Consider the following 15147-nt stretch of genomic DNA (forward strand, 5'->3'; position numbering starts at 1 on the left):
GTATTTGAAAAAGAAAAATAGAGTCAGCAGGGTTACCAATTAAATTCTGGGAATGGAATCTAGGAAGTGCTGGATGGTGCCCTGTTGTCCTAGAGTCCCTAGAAGGAACTACACATGAGCACTCCATGAAATTACCCATTACAGAATGCAAAAAAATGAAGAAGGACAAGGAAATATATTGGTGGGCAGTTTTGATAAGGTACTTTAAAAAATCTGTAATCAGATTCATACATGACAGTCTCATCATCTAGGCAAAATTTATTAATGTTTATATCTCCATAAACTTAACTGCCACAACTGGACTATTTGAACATCAGCTGAAGGGCTTCACCAGCCCTTTCAATGGATTATAATTATATATAGTTTATGACTTACAGGTAGTAAGAATGGGTTGAAGCGTTCTCTTGTCAAAATAAGAATGCTTTAACTGTAGGGGAAAAAATGACAATGGTTTTCCAAAGCAGGGAGTATGCTTTGAACTCTCAAGCAAGCTTCAAACTCACTTCACTGGAAAGATTATAAAAAAAGTGTATCAATATACATTTATGTAATCTAAGTATCTTTTTAAAAAATATATATGTATATATATATATTTAAAGTTTGTGTCAAGTGGTTACTATCCAGCAAATCACCCATTGCCCATACCATGTGACACCTATGGTAAGGTAGAATATATCCATGGGATATTTAAATTAAAGTTTAAATATTGACTCACTGGTGCTGTCTTGGCCAAAACATTCCCTTTGGTCCTCATGGCCCTGAGGTCTATGCCATCAGGCAAACACCACTGATCCCACAAGAGGTAATTATAGGGCAGCCCATGTATGGCGAACAGTTCACTAGAGAGGATCTGTAACAGTTTGATGTTGGATGGATCCCAGAGAATCATGTCCTTAGAGCCAATCCATTCCTGTGGGAGTGGACCTATTGTAAATGGGACTCTTTGATTAGATTACTTCTGTAAGGCATGCCCCGGGGTGGGACTTAATCCTCTTACTAGAGTCCATATGGAAAGAGACAGACGCAGGTGCTCAGAGTGAAATGCTCACAAGCTGAGAGAGAAACCAGAAACTGAAAGCAACAGAGTTCAGAGGAGAAAGCAGAGACTGACGGATGCCATAATGTACCTTCCCATATGACAGGAGTCCAGGATCACCCACAGCTGATCTTTGAGGAGAGAGCATTGCCAGAGGATGTCTTGATTTGGACTCTTTTCTCAGCCTCACAACAGAAGCTTACAAGTCAATAAACCCCCTTTGGAAAAGCCAGCTCATTTGGGGAAATATTGTTTTCATCAGCCTCGGTTAACTAAAACAGGATCCAATGATAGTGAATTGAGGTTTTTTTCAGTATTGCAGGAAATCAATGGAATATCCTCAGGGATTTTTTTTTTAAAGTTACTGAAGATTTACTAACCCTCTACCACCTAACGACAACATTCCACCACCTGCAAACTGATGACATTATATTCTGGAAAAGAAAACAGTGAAAAACCAATCTCTGGCCTACTCAAAATAAACTTATCAGGTTTTAATAACTTCACATATAGCTGTCAAATTAGAAGGAAATGAGACTTGGGTACAACACATGCAGCTAAAACTGGTGCCACTTCCAAGGTGGGTATATGAAATGATATATGATCCAAAATTAAAATTAACCAAAATAATCCAGAAGCAGTTGACACTGTGTGTGTATCTGATGTGGACAGGTACTGCCAAGATCATAGAACAAGAACCCATTCAACCAAGTGTTTTGCAGGTTATGGGGAAGTTTTTTGGGTGATGAGGTACAAACACAGATACCCAGCAAGATAGCATGAAATGAGAGGTTCATAACATCGAAGAATCTGGAGGGGGAGAATGGAGAATCTTGGCATGGCAGGTCCCAGCTTACCTAGCCTAGGTTCCTGGGAGGGTTCATGGAGGGGCAGGTTGGAGCACATGTTTATTCCAGGCGCTTGTCTTTACTGTGACCCAGATGGGAAGGATCCAATGGACCCTGGGCCTGGCAGTTTCACAATATATGGTACAAAAAGCAGATGTAACTAAGGCCATGTGGAGAAGCTGAGAGCAGCTTCTTATCATCCAAACCATATGGAAATTGATGCCTTGCAAATAAATTATGCAGCAGGAAAGAGCTGCAGTGGCAAGGGGCAATTGAAAAGAAGGGGCAGAGGCTGATCATAGAAGCTGAGGTTAGCTCTTATCATCCATACCTGTGAAGGTGCAGGTGTTGCTAGTTGTGGTTATACCCAGGGAAGGGTTAACTCAGGTGGTTGCTCAAAATGTGAATTTATGACTAAGTTGGGACAAGGCAAAGATGTATCAAAATAATTTTTTTCATTACACCAAAATTCCCTTGTTTAATTGGCACCCTTTTGCTTTTATCTATATTTACAATTTTGTTTTTATGCTTTTGTTATCTTCCTCAAAAACCTATTTTCCATACTTTCTCTAGTCATCAAGATAAACCCTTGTTAAAATAACATTATTAGGAGCAGATGTGACTCAAGTGGTCGAGTGTCCCCTTCTTACATTGGAGATCCTGGATTCAGTTGCCTCATGCCTCCTAAAATTTTAGAAAAACAAGAAAAACAAAAGAAATAATCAATTCAGGGAAGCCTATGTGGCTCAATGTTTGAGCTCCAGCTTCCCACATATGAGGTCTCTGGTTCAAACCCTGGCCTTGGTACCTCAAACAGACAACAAAAATCCCAAGGGGACTGCACTTCATCAGTCCAACAGTGGTTTATATGGACTAATGTCCAGGTAACCCTTCCCAGGAGAACAAAAGGCAAGTCAGCAAAGCGGGCATCAGGTGGCCAACGGTATTGGCTCTTCTAGGTTTGAATTTCCTAGTCTGAAAAGGCAGGCTGTGGTCAGCACTCATTTTGTTTTGCTTAAAAAAAAAACTTTCTCCTGAGAAAAGAAAAAAAAAATCATACTTTCATTTTTTAAAAGCATCACTACATAAAATTATGGGTTTACAAAGTAATAAAATTTGACATCCAAATAAAAGTTTTTCTCCCAGAAATTTCTCAAACCCTTCTTGTGTCACATATGATGCTAACAAATATAAAGCAGGTAATCTAAATTTCAGTTTTGTGACAAAATGCATGTTTTTCCAAAGCTGCACAGAAAGCTCACCTAAACCCTTCAGCCCTGAGATAGTGGACTTTAGGGAGCAAGCTGGGCATCCAGCAGCCTCTGGGGCTGAGGTCCAGAAGCAGAATCCCCTGTGAGTGGGGACTGGACCATGAAGGCAGCAGAGAGGCCACAGGAGCCCAGAGGCTTGGTGGGAAATCTCAGTCTCCATTCAGCCATGCTCCATTTGGTGTTCTCTGCACAAACCAAAGACCCCTCAATCCACTGTGTGAGGAGAGTGATAAAAGCACCTGGGGAAGTGGCTGCCTTCAGGGAGAAGACCAGCCTGGGGTAGCTCTCACTTACCCCCATGGAGCAGGGAAGAGCCTGAGGGCCATAGAGGACCGCCTGCTCACAGGCCTCTATTCTCTAAGCACCAAGCTCAAGCCCTTGCCAACCACATCCCTCCAGTATAAACCACTGGTCTCCTTCTGACTGCACTCACCACTGGGAAGGCATTACTACTGCCCATGTGCAGAGAATGGTTTGTCAGGTCAAATCCTCCAAAACTGCAGGTTCTCTGTGTGAAGGAGAGGCAGACAGGAGAGGAGTTACCCCTGAAGTAGCTGGCAGAGCAGCACACCAACCCCAGACCCCACTTGCAGGGTGTCACTGAGCCACAGATGTGTGTGCAGGTGGAAGTGATGGGGGAGAGGGTGCAGGACTCAGGTTCCCAGGAACCTCTTGCCTAAACAGAGGTCCACAGTGCCCCTGACATACAAATGCCATGATCACCACAAAACTCTCTGCATATTCTGTGCCCTAAGATTCCCAGTCTTGTCATGACCCAGCCTCCCATTCAACCTCCCTTATGTCAGCGACAAACAAAATAAGGGCTATTTATACAGGGTCATGAGCTCAGCAGTTTTAGAAGAGAAGACAGAAGCCCAATGGCTGTAGAGAGCCTTCTAATGGACTTCTGTGTAGTTTAAATCACTCAGAAAGGAACAAGGCTATGTTTATTGCAGGCTGACAGGCAGGCTCATGCACTGGTGTCTCCTAACCACAGCCACAACGTTACCAACCTACTTAAATATGACCCTTTTTCTAAACGTGTAAAGGGAAGAGACCACATTTGCCCAGAAAGAAAAAGTTGGATAAACAACAGTCTTCAACCACATTCGTTAATTTCATCAGGAAAATTATTGAAGTTTTATAAGGAAGAAGAACTTCAGTGTCCTTTTAGCTTGTTTCAAACTTCATGGAATGCCTTTATATTAGGCAATATAAGGCAGTAATTTTCTATTTCCAGAACTTGATTTGAATACACTGTTGACTAAAAAACTAAACAAACAAACAATACCTAAACTTCTAAGAAAATAAGTGAAAGCAAAAACATCCTATTTTGGGCACAGCTGATTATCTTTTAAGTAACTGTAATAAGATGTGAACAGCAGATACATGTTTCGCAAAGGACTATAGTTAATAATATGTATACCAGAACAGCACAATGAATATTAGAAATGCTGCTTATTTAAAATAGGCATGCTTGCTCTGCTGACTGAGAAACACCCAGGAAGGGAAATTCCAGACACTGGGCTCCCAGATGTGGACTCAAATCCTGTGTCTGTCCTATGCAGTGGGATGAGTGAAGTGCTTAGACTCAGCTCTGGTTCCCCAGCAGCAACACTTATGGACTGAAGACTGGATGGCAGGTGCTCAGTGAGGGCCACTGCACTCAGGACAGCCACCAGTGCCTCCCGACCACTGTGACCCTGAAGTTGAGGCTCAGTCAATGCCACAACCATGCAAATGAAGGGCTGGGATTCATTCTGTGAATTTCCACTCTAAAAGCAAAGAACACTGGGGAGGAATGGAATGGTTGGATGTGGCAGTTTTGTCCAAAGAGGAGCAGGCAGCAGCCTCTCAAGGTGGCAGGTGATGAGGACACCACAGAACCTTCTCCCTCAGCAAACAGCTGCTGCTGCTCTGAATAATGTAGGGTGGATGCGATCTCCAATGGCACATTCCTAATTTATAGCAATTTAATGGGATATCTGACTTCCTTTATAGTCAACTTGGCTGGACCTCGATCTACTCTGTAAAAAGAGAAAGACCCACATGCAAAAACGTTCACCAAACCACCTAACAAAGCAAATGGTGTTGCACCCACCCTTCAAGGCTGATTTTTAATATTAGCTTCCCCTTCCCACCTTATAAGGCCAAGTAAAGGCTCCCATGTTTAAAAAGGCAATGATTTTATTTCAGTTCCTTTCCCCTGACTCGGGCTTCATGACAGTGTGAGGTCCAGATGCCACACTTGGTAGCATCTGCACATCCTTCTTTAACCAGCAGCAGCTTCACAAGACTGGAGCCCAGCTTGTTATTTCTAATGCACATGAAATAGCTGACAAAGAACTTATGAGGAAACTATGACTGCAATAAGTTAAGCTCACATTTAAGTTTCTAAATTCCTGCTGTATGCATTTATTCTTAAAATTGAAAGCTTAAAGCTAAGAATGGACTGGTTTTCTTAAATACCAACTAAGACCTCATCCTAATATAAGATAAGCTATCTGGAACAATTTTTCAATCAGTGGGGGACTGACAAGGAGTATAACAATAAACAGTCCTCAAACTAATCTCCAACTTTTTCTGTAATACCACATAGTTCTTAAAGCAGCACTCCTTAAATGGAGAAAATAGGTTGTAAACATTAAAAGAAAAATAACCCAATCTTTGATGTTGTGATATAAATGAAGCTATGTACTCATTGCATCTTCTGTACAATTATAGAAATGTTTCAGACATACTTGTGGAGAAGGCAGCGAGTAAGTGGAATATGCCATGCAGTTGCCATGCATGTCTCTTCCCCCAAACAAAAATTTAATGACCAAATAAAATAAAGACAAGTGACACATCCAGTGTGTGTGAGGCATTATCATTTCCCTGAGGTTTCATTAAGCAAATATGGCATTTTTAGAAGACAAAAAGATCAAGGCTGAAGAATAAAGGACAGCTTTTGGTAAAATGAAGGAAATATATGAAAAGGAGAATGCAAAAGAACTTTGAAAATAAATAGAGCAAAGAAAATAATCCTAACCCCCTGAAAAACAACAAGAAAACTTTCTTATTTCTCAGTAAAACATTGTTTTACATTACTTTCTCTGGATAATTAGAAAATTAAATGTTGTTTTCCTTATTGTACAGTAAAGAAATGTGCACAAATATAATTGAACACTGAACACATTTCAGCAAGTGCTAAGCTGCCCAGTGCTGCCCTAAGTTCATAGCACCTTAAAAATATTTAGACTTGGGCTGAGATTTGTGACAGAGATTACATACATTGCTATCATTATGGGGCAAAATAAATATTTTCTTTTAAAAAATGGTGCTTGAAAACAACCTTGTCTGATGTCTACATGATGCCTGTGGAATTAGTCCCTGACCCCCATGTTAGCACAAATCTGAAAAAAAGAACTTTCAGAGGGAAGTTCTTGATGAAGTTACATTGTTATAAATGATGACATATGCAGTCTATTATTTAGGTATCATATTGATAATGTATCATCTTCTGTTGTGAACCTACATATATCGTGAATACCATGAGGGTCATATGAACAACTGAATGTACTCAATTTGGGAAAATGGTCCGTGTCACATAATTTAAACCCACAAGGTTGGTCAGCCAATGAGGGAAGTGGGCTGTTTTATCATGGACATGACCTGGGAAGACACTGGTGTGCTGAGACTGTACTGAGTCTGGCCATGGTATATTATACGGAACAGATGTGAGGCTGACTGAGCAAGAAAGAGAATTGTTATTTCAGCACAAAAACAAAACCCAAACAAAAAATACCATGCTAGAAAGGAAGAGAAAACTTTTGCTACATAATAATAGTATTAAAAGAGCCAGAAGATTCCTTTCTAGAATCTTTTAGAATGGAGAAGGGTGTTTCACATTGGTGCTGACCAGACAAGGACCTGGTGACATATAAGTAGCACAGCCTTGGGCTGGGGAGGATGGCAGGATGGAGGGCCACTGTCACCCTGAAGAGCTGGGTGGGAGCCCAGGGCTTCTCCAGGCTCTGGGCATTCATACAGACCATGTGCCAGCTTCAAGGGGACAGACACATCCTCTTACCAGTCTAACCACACAGTAGTAAAACTGAGAAGCATTTTATTATCTGTAAGCAACTGCTTCATTTCTGGCTACATAAAAGAGAATAGACAAGATGTGTGTGTACATTTCCAAATGCTGCTTCTTTTGTTTAAAAAGATAAGAGCATCTAAGAGCTTAATAAAACAGAAGAGCTCTAATCTTCTTCCCTTTTAGTTAGCAGAGACAACAAGCATGTCTCTCAAGGCATCAAAGCAGAATGCTCTGATCTATATGGGTTCTCAGGAGGTTGGGGGGGCCTCCATACTTATCTTCCCAGCCCCAGTGGCCTCCCACTATCAAGAGGACAGATGGGAAGAGGGGGGAGCATGGCTATTAGCAACCTTTGTTCCTTTTGTTTGGGCTTGTATTGCCCTGTGTGACTGGAAGGGGGATGGAGCAAGAAACTGAGCCTTTTTCTGGTCAGAACCTCTGACTCAGGTTCTTGTGCTTTTGCCTCAAGGGATCTCCTACTCCCAACCTAATGTGTTGGAATACAATAGTAGTGTGAAATTGACATGCAGGCTTCCATGTGCCCCATGAACAGAACTGGGGAGTCTCAAAGATCCCACTGTAGGCATGAAAAACCCTGCATGGCAAATGTGCAATACCAACAATTATCTAGCTACTGATATGCTATGAGCACCTCACAGATTCCTGTTTCAGAACCAGAGACCCTGGTTAGAACAAAACAATCATTACTGAAGTTGCTAAAGTCTGTTGGTGCACAAAAAGACACACAATGAAAGACATTATATTTTATCTTGGCCACTATATTATGACAAAGTGATGAGAAACAACAATATATTGTATATTGTTCAAATTATCTTCTAGAGGAGTTTTTGTAGTGCCAAGCTCCTCTGTGAAAGAACACAGAAAAATGTCTACAGAAACTTGGTAGTAGTCAACCAGCAGGAACCATCAGATTCAGGTGCATCTCTAAGTGAAAACAGGTGTCACCTTCAAGATGGCAATCATCAGGAAGCGGACTTGGCCCAGTGGATAGGGTGTCTGTCTACCAAATGGGAGGTCCACAGTTCAAACCCCGGGCCTCCTTGACCCATGTGGAGCTGACCCATGTGCAGTGCTGATGCACACAAGGAGAGCTGCCCCACACAGGGGTGCCCCCCACATAGGGGAGCCCCATGCACAAGGAGTGCACCCCTTAAGGAGAGCTGCCCAGCATGAAAGAAAGTTCAGCCTGCCCAGTAAGGGTGCCACATGCACGGAGAGCTGACACAACAAGATGATGCAATAAAAAAGAGACACAGATTCCCATGCCACTGACAACAACAGAATTGGACAAAGAACACACAGCAAATGGACACAGAGAACAGACAACTGGGTCAGGGGAGGGGGAAGGGGAGAGAAATAAAATAAATCTTTAAAAAAAAGATGGCAGCCATCAGATGGACCTTGTGCAAGAGGTGTAGAAGGAGAATCCTTCATCCTCAAATTTGATTTTTAGACCTTCATCTAAAAGGAGAATAATTAGTGAGACAGAAAATTCAGAAGACTTAGCTGGTGGACAACAGAAAGCACCACAAATTTGCTAGAATTTACTTTTCCTCTGATGAAAGTCTTGCTCTATGTATAATAAGGAAGATATGGTGTAAAAGATTCTGTAGGAGTGAATGAATGGAGACTATCGAATCTGGATTTTGATACTGGTTTAAGTGAACATTCTGGTGATTGGTTGAATCAGGATTCAGTTTCAGATCAATTCAGTGTATAATTTGAAGTTGAATCTCTTGATTCAGAAGATTAGTGAAGGACAAGAACTCTCATATGAAGATGGTCAGGTTTATCAAGTTACTGTATATCAAGCAAGGAAAGTGATACAGACTCATCTGAAGAAGATCCTGAAATTTCCTTGCCTCTCTGTGGGAAATGTACTTCATGCAATGAAATGTATCCTCCCCTTGTGGAAATGCATTACAACCAATGTGAGAATTGACTTCCTGAAGATAAAGGAAATAATAAAGGGAAAATACCTGGGAAAGCCATACTAGAAAACTCAACACATGTAGAAGAGGGCTTTAATGTTCCTGATTTTAGAAAAAATGACATAGAGGAAAATAATAAAATCACACAAGCCTCCCAATCCCAAGAAAATGAGGGCTATTCTCAGCCATCAACTTCTAGTAGCAACATTTATACCAGTAAGAAGATGTCAGCCATCTGCCCATTGGGATTTAAGCCCCCTCTCAAGTAGAAGCAGTGGGATCACCATCCTGAAATCCTCAAGACTGGGGAGTGAACAATGGACTAAAGTAGACTTAGTATTATTCTATTATAGACTTAATATTATTCTAGCAATGGAAGAACTTTTATCATTGATGTAAAGGTAGTGGCCACTAGAGGTTCTGAGGTGAGGGAGAGGGAAGAATAGGTATAATATGGGGACATTTGGGGCACTGGAATTGTCCTGCATGACATTGCAATGACAGGTACAGGCCATTACATTTGGTCATAACCTATAAAATTGGGTAAGGCAGAGTGTAAGCTATAATAGAAACTATAGTACATTGTTAATAACAATGCTTCAATATGTGTTCATCAATTGTAGCAAATTTACCACACTAATGAAAGATGTTAATGTGGGAAAGTGTGGGAGGGTTAGGGTGAGGGGTTGGGGAATATGGGAATCCCCTATATTTTTATTAAACATTTATATAATCTAAAGCTTCTTTAAAAATTAAAAAAAATTAAATAAAGCTGTCAGGGAGTTTGAGAGGAATGAAACACAAGATAAAGAAAAATGCATGGAATCTAGTTTCCATCTTTGTGCCATTGAACCTTGTGACCTAAAATTGACTGTATCATCCATGACAAAAAAGGACATATCATGGCTTGTTTTACATATTCAAAAAAGCTAAAATAAAACAAAATAAAATAAAATAAGGCCTGTCCAATATGTAGGCAGCTAGTTCAAATGATTATGCTAACTTATTTCTCCTAGTTGACTTGTTTGTAAGAGTAGAATTATATATTTCTAACTATGTAACCCTAAAAACTCAGACAGTTATTTTGGCAACATTAAATTTATTTTTATGTTTCTATACATATTGAAGTGTAAAAGTATCTCAGTCCATGTAGAATTCTTCTCCTTCATATAATTTACCTACTTGGGGAGGGGATGGGTTTAGTGAATATTCACTTCATTTTAGGAAAATTTCACTTCTGTTTATAGTTCACATTTGGGTTTTAATGTAATTTGAATTGGCTATATAGTTGGTTATTTAATTCTATCCTTCATATTTTAATTCATTTCCACCTTCACTTAAATAAAAATATCTGATTTTTCAAAATATAAGTAGGATATTCACATATAAGTTCTTTAGTACCTTTCTTTTAAGGAGATAAATTTTGTGAGAAAGATTTATTATTTAAATTTTAGATACTCTTAAATCTTCTCATCCTTAGTTACTCTGCTCTTTCAGAGTCTCTTAGAATATTCTTTACAGGGAAGCAGATTTGGCCCAGTGGTTAGGGTGTCCGTCTACTACATGGGAGGTCCACAGTTCAAACCCCGGGCCTCCTTGACCTGTGTAGAGCTGGCCCACGTGCAGTGCTGATGTGCACAAGGAGTGCCGTGCCACACAGGAGTGTCCCCTGTGTAGGGGAGCCCCATGTGCAAGGAGTGTGCCCCGTAAGGAGAGCTGCCCAGCGTGAAAGAAAGTGCAGCCTGCCCAGGGATGGCACCACACACGGAGAGCTAATGCAGCAAGACGATGCAACAAAAAGAGACACAGATTCCCATGCCACTGACAACAGAAGTCGACAAAAACAAGAACACGCAGCAAGTGGACACAGAGAACAAATGACTGGGGGCAGGGGGCAGGAAGGGGAGAGAAAAAAATCTTTTAAAAATATTCTTTACAGATAAATAGAAATTGGTAGTTATATTCTCTGCTACTGAAGTAAAAAATGTACCACTTGTTCTCCAGGTATAGGTGGTGATGATGTTGTCCATTGAGAGTCTTTCAGAAGAGTCAATGCAACTTTTTTAAGCTCTGTAGTAAAATATGGAATTGTCCTGGGAGGTCCAATTGACATATATTTTCAGGGTTTGGTGGGAATTGTTTGTTTTTCTCAAGTGAAAAACAGTTTAATTCACTTTGAAGTATCTTCTTAGACAGGGTTACATAGTCTCTATTAATTGCCTAGACATCAAACCTTTGCTTAAGACCAGTTTCAGAAACCAGTGAATTCAGAAAGATTAATTCATAAATTAGTTAAAAGGAAGAACTGTTCATTTTTTAAAAAAATAGCTGGAAAGGTCAACATTTCTCTAAATTATCCAGAAAATATACATAACTTCCTTCAAGAATTACAGGGTCATGGGATTCTAATATTGCTGTCAAACTGCACAGATTAATGTATTGATTTATATATACATATGAGTCCTTCAGCAAAATAGTATGAATAAACAAACCTTTAGATAAGTGGAGTTGAGTTTTAATTTAAAGTTCCAGTGTTTTGCTTCTGGTTATGACAGGCTGAGGGCAATAAAATAAACTGAACTACGGGTTTAGAATAGAACTGAGGGACAATTTTAAACAGCAACATAGTGTGTCTGTTATTAGCAGTAGATTGTTATAGACAGACTTCATAAAAACAACAAACACATCCACATATGACTTACCCATGTATACGTATGTAAATATAAAACAAATGACTGAAGGTATTGGTAGTTAAGCCAAAGCTATTCTCAAATACAGTAAAGCTTAATTAATTTTTAATTTATGATACTTCCAACCTGAGCTAAACAGAATACATCCTTTCTAAGAAGAGTTAGTATAAATGAGATAATTTAATATATATCCAGAGTATATCTATGCAGTGATTATGCTGCTTACAATGCAAAAGTATGAGCAAATGGAATCTCATTCTAAATGCCTATGGATTATTAATGTGGTCTTGATTACCTAACTTTTAAAGCATGGTGTAAAATATTATTGATTGATTTACAAAGAAACAACGTATTAAGTGATTTTAAAAATTTAAAAAGCAATGCTATTAATCACTGCTACTTCTCTAAGGTTAGATCTATCTCAACTCCAGTTATTTATAGGGTTTCTAGCATTATAAATTTAACTGATTGCTGGGTTTGCCAATATCTAGATGATAAAGATGGACCTAAAATAATATTCCATTCAGGCAAAAGTGATCATTGGTCAAAAGAAGAGGTAAATGTTTAATAAAAAGATTTGGTATCCTGTTAAAAATTAATCAGCCCTTGTTACAGATCAATAAGTTAAATGTATTTGGCATTGGGACACTTTATTTGAAGCTTTAACTAGCTTTTCACAACTTATAATGTGGTGATTATAAACTCTTCTTTTTGCAAGAAAACTGTAATAAAACAGGGACAAAATTGGATATATACAAGACTGGCTGTATATATTGGTTGTATATAACCAATCAATCAGGTTAGATTCAGTCAATCGAGATGGGACTTCCATGTTCAAAGACAGAGAGCTTAAAAGTGACTCCGATAATGATACTTTTACTGATGTAACAAAGAAAATCACTAAATTAGATATTCATTCAATGACAAGTATCCCACTTGCATGTGTAATGCCTGCATTATCTCTTTACCCAATACAGATAAACTTATATAACATGATTTAGTCAATATTCAGGTTATATTTAAAATGGAAAACTCAACATACTTAATTGGGAGTAATATACATGAATTGTTACATCATTTAAATAGGAATGCTTTCTTCTTTCTCAGAGTAATGGACTCTTGTAAAATGGCAATGTGCTGATGCTTATATGACCTCCTTAAAGGGTAAAAAAATACAAATAGAGAGACATTCAAGGTGGTTTTCTGGATCTAATCTTAACCTAACTTTCGATCATATTGGATTGCTTATTTTCCATGTGGGAAAATATATAAAACTTTTCTCCCTGTTTGGTCAGGAAGATGTGTACTAGGTTATCTTGTTCCATGTATACCAAAGATATTTACACTAGCAAGGGAATTTCCAGGAAGATGGCAGAGCAGGGAGATTCAGGACTCACTTCTCTTCCAAAAGAGCTAGTGAAGAGTCAGAAACTGTCTGTAACAACTGTTCTGGAGCTCAGGAGGCCAAAGGAGCATTATACAGCATCCAGACAATGGTGTATGGAAAAGGCTGAGAAATTGTGCTAAAAACTGTATGTACAACATTGTGATTATAATAAAAGCCATTGATTATACACTTTGTATAGATCATAGTGTATGTGAATACATCTCAAAAAAATAACTTAATAAAATACTAAATAATTGTGCAAGAGTAGCCAGAAATAGCAACTATGTACAGCAGGGGAATCATAGAGAGGTTGAGAGGTGAGGAATTTTCTTGTTTTTATTATTACTGAAATAATGGAAATGCTCCAATAATGATTGAAGTGATCACAACTATGTGATCATACCAAATTCCATTGTTTTTATACTTTGTATGAATTGTAAGCTTTATTAATATGTGTAAATAAAATTGATTTGTTAAAAAAAGAACACTATGCAATCTAATTACAATTTTTATCAAGTTAAAAAATACTGAGTAGCTCACTCTGCAGTGACAGCTGGCACCCCTCCCCCATTCATGATATGGGCTATCTTAGGATCTAGTCCCTGGCTGGCTGTTGTGGGTGGGGAGGAATATGGAAGTCCACCCCAAGAATGGTGGGATTGAGCATATCTTTTGATCAGCAAGTTTTGATTACTGAGTTCCAGTTCTGAACTGCTGTTTTAGCTAACCCAGACAAGGACAGCCACTGCCATTGACTCAACCCCACTGCTGATATGGAGGAAGGCAGTTAAAGCTTAAAGGCACAATGCCTCCTTAGGGCTGCAGGGAACAGTTTTCTAAAGGGTGCCATATTTTTGGCAGGCCAGGAATTCAAGCTTCACCAAGTTGTGAAAAAGGCTTCTGGCGTCTTACCTGTATCTCTCTCCAGGGCTCATTGGGGCTGGTCTGAGCCCTTTTTGTGAGTCTCTGGTCCTCATTTGACTAGAAATATTGTCTTTGGAAGTCCTTTCTGAGGAGACAATCCTCCAGGATTTTGCATATCATGTAAAGCAGCTAGAGGCAATGAAAGGAGTGTGTAAAAAACTATAGAGACAAAAATAAACAACAAAAACAAACAAACAAAAACAGATTCCCAGAGAAGGAAATAGGAAAGGATCTTTTTTCTTGGGGTGAAACAATTACATAAATAGTACAATCTTAAAAATTATACCAAATATCCAGGGCTAGAATGAGTTGAAGAACTGGGAAAATTTGATCAATTAAATACAGCCAATTCTAAGTGTCAGAGAAGAGTTTTAATATAAAGCCAATCAACAATAAAATACTAGGCAAGAGAAAGAAACTGACCTTCATGTTGGGGCACTTTGAAACTTTATGTGGAGCCCAGGAAAGATCACATATTCTTGAAGCTAATTCATTCCTGTGGGCTTGAGAACTTGAATTGGATTCAATTTGGGGTCTTTGATTGGATTGCTTCAGTGAATCTAGGGTGGGTATTTTTCCTCTTGCTGGAGTCCTTTATAAATGGAGGACTGAAAGCAGCAGATGTAATATAGCCTGTGCACAAATCCAAACTTATTTTATTTCCAAATATGCCTAGAAAGCCAATTGAGAAGTATAAACTCTGTAGGCTTTGGATATTCAGGGAGATGTAAGCTGGAATGTGGGGGGTTAGTGCTAAATGCTGACTTGGAATGTGGGGGATATACATTAATTCAAGCTTACCTGGGGGAAATAACCAATCCAATACTCAGATAAAACACTTGAAGAAACTAACAAAAAGTCTTTTTGCATATAAGCACCATTTGTCTCCACACTCATTTCCTTTGTATAAAAGGGACCCAAAAATTCTATTTGGGGCTTGGTTTTTATTAGGACAGTA

The 15147-nt window shown here is 39.1% G+C and overlaps 1 pseudogene; it reads left to right on the top strand.

Moving 5' to 3' along the window:
• The first annotated feature begins 7842 nt into the window (after positions 1-7842).
• LOC131273843 (E3 ubiquitin-protein ligase Mdm2 pseudogene) lies at positions 7843-10204 on the top strand (annotated as a pseudogene).
• Positions 10205-15147: the final 4943 nt, after the last annotated feature.

This window comes from Dasypus novemcinctus, chromosome 17, assembly GCF_030445035.2.
Source record: "Dasypus novemcinctus isolate mDasNov1 chromosome 17, mDasNov1.1.hap2, whole genome shotgun sequence".
NCBI classification, from domain to species: Eukaryota; Metazoa; Chordata; class Mammalia; order Cingulata; family Dasypodidae; genus Dasypus; species Dasypus novemcinctus.